Source organism: Odontesthes bonariensis, chromosome 17 (genome assembly GCF_027942865.1).
Source record: "Odontesthes bonariensis isolate fOdoBon6 chromosome 17, fOdoBon6.hap1, whole genome shotgun sequence".
NCBI classification, from domain to species: domain Eukaryota; kingdom Metazoa; phylum Chordata; class Actinopteri; order Atheriniformes; family Atherinopsidae; genus Odontesthes; species Odontesthes bonariensis.
The window spans coordinates 20,147,718-20,150,541 of NC_134522.1; positions in this window are offsets into that span (position 1 = coordinate 20,147,718).

A 2,824-nucleotide genomic window follows, 5' to 3' on the forward strand; every position below is an offset into this window, starting at 1 on the left:
CCGGTGCTCACACCAACAAGATGCGCTCTGATTCGCTGGGAGCAGCAAGCGCCGCACCATAACGTCCGCCGATTGGCTATACGTGATAGGGGGCGTGGTTTTGTTTAGCTCCCACATGTGAGTCGAGCAGTCAGGAGTTGTTAACGTCTTAGTGCACCGCAGACGGGAAACGCAGCGACAACTGGTCAACACAGCTGCTGTTACTAGCTAGTGATTATGGCTGCTTGATTGAGAATGTCCATCCGGCCCCTTGTCATAACCGGTAACTGTTACAATTGGTGATTTTTAGAGTTAGATTTGATGAGAACTGTCTGGCCAAATAGCCACAGAATAGCTGCTTTATTCATTGAAAGGTGTGCCCCCACGCCACACTTTTTAAAACGCACTTGTACATGGATTTAGAGCGGGACACGTGGGGCCGCTAGGTGGCAGGCATAGGCCAAGAAGATTGGGGAGAATTGACTCCTCTGATGCCTCTTAAGATTTCTTGTTGAGTGCTGTCTGTAGGTTTTTTCAATGAATTTCAATAGCTTTCACAAAACGTGTCAGCTCTTCAATTCTGTCCACAGATCTTCAAAATAAATGAATCTCCTGACATCAAAAAGTTTTTTTTATATTATTATTTTAACTGTTAAAATAATAAAATACATACATTTATTTAAAGAATGAGAGCAATACAAAAACAGACATAAACCAAGTAGTAAACCAAAAAGTAGCACAAGCCTTATTTCTGAGTTAAATTAATCAAAACAAACACTAATCATGAATAAGCCACATTGACATTTGTCCAGTGCTCTTCCTCAGCCTTCACTCTGCACCGTGTTGGCATTTCACCCCTCTGCTGTGCCAATATGTCCTCCCCCTCACTCACCATCTCCCTCTCGCCTCCTCTCTGTCTCTTCGTCTGAAGCCAATCTGATTCGCCCCTGGGCTTCTGTCGGCGGAAAAGAGGTGATAAACACCGCAACCATGACAACCGGTGAGCCAGACAAACGTCCGAGCTCCTGTATCCTAATGGCTTCTCTAGGCATCCTCTTCTCCTTTAACTCATCAAGCCCTGCCTTCACCTGAGCTGATATTAAGGCTCTTGGGACGGATGAAGGCAGCCTGTTTCTGCTGCACTTTCAGACTCCACGTCCAGTCTTTTAAGATAAGCCAGTGGGATGTCAGATATCAGCATGTGAGATGAAACAGTGTTAACACAAAGGCCTCCATATCACTCTTTAATCATCAGCTCAGGAATTAGTCACTGAATAAATATTTCCTCAGTCTGATTAATATCAGCTCAAATGTTAGAATATTTCTGAAGGCTGAAGTGAAAACGCTGACCTCGTAAAGTGACATGAGATTTTCTCTAATACATCCTATTGATCACTAATGGAAGCCCTTACTTGTTCTTTTTTTTTCTCCTCAAAGCAAAGTTGTGGGACATGCATGCATGCGCAAAAAGCATCTGTGGTAATAATAAGGCTAAGCCGTCTATTAGGACGGCGTAAAAGTGCTTTTATGTGCGTCGCCATGCAATAACTTCCAGAGCAAAATGGCAGCCTTGTGTTAACGATCGATTCGACAGGCCTCTGCAAACCAAGAAACCCTCCACTTTCACTTTCATGCCAGCGCGTATGGCCTTTTCATGGGATGGTACGTCGTATTGGCGTGGCTTTTGTGCTCTTCTCTGTGACTGAGCCCAAATTGAAGTTCAGATTCGGCACCTCAGGCCTCCCCCGAAAAATGTGTCTATGTGAAAATGCGATGTAGAATGCAGCCAGCTGAATCATTGTAGGGATTATAAAATTGTCCCCCTCGGACAGCTTCCTGTGGAGTCATTGGAGGCAGTAGCAGCAAGCAGAGCCTTACCTTAAGACTCCAAGGAGGCAAGGTTCCCATAGCAACTGATTTGGATCCTAATTAAAACAGGAGATTTGATTAATTAGCTCAACAATGTGGTGTACGAGAGCACGTGTGTTTCTTGGCTGTGTGTGTGTGTGTTTTTGGGAGTCGCTATGTTCTTGTGAGTCACGGTGTAAATGAGGAGGGGGTGTTACATGCCTATATTTATGTGTGTTTATACGTGTGTGATCATGAGCCTGTGGGTAATCCTGTGAATCACTACATTCTCCAGTATGCATGCTCATGTGTGTGCATGTGTTCCGGGTCTCCCGTGAGGCTTGTCCTTGCCTGGAGTACCAATCTGTGAATCAGAGGTGAGTCCTCTGGAGTTGCCCTCTGTTTTAATCTGGAGCTAATGACAGAACCACCTGCCCTCCTGGCTGTCCTCCCCCTTCAGCAGACATCTCAGCCAAGCCTCACAACCCCCAAATGCCCACTGCTCATTGTCTCCCCTCACTCCCTCCCACTGCCAGTCTGTTTATTCCCCTTCCCTCCTTCTGTTCCTCTTTTCTGCCACTTGCTTTCTCCTTCTTGCAGAGAGCAGGGTGCCCTTGCTTGCCTCTCTGCATGCTTCACCCCACTGGGGGCAGTGCATACCCAACAGAAACCAGAACACGTGTTCAGGGACCCGCAACAGTATGTGGACAACATGTAGCTTTCCGAAAATTTTATGACCCGTGAATTGGCAGGGAAAAGCAGTGATCCTCCTCATGTCAACCTTCCTCTTGTCCTCGAATTTTCGAGTGAGTGTGTGTGTGCACTCACGCATGCAAGCCAATCCCAGTGGATATCTGGTGAACAAAAGCCTAATTGGAGAGAGCCTCGAAACTGGGATGACCACTTTGCGAAATATGTCCTCAGCGGAAGAGATGATGGAGAGAAAATGTAGAGGAAAACAAAGTGGATTTAATCAAAGAAAGAGTGGCATGACAAC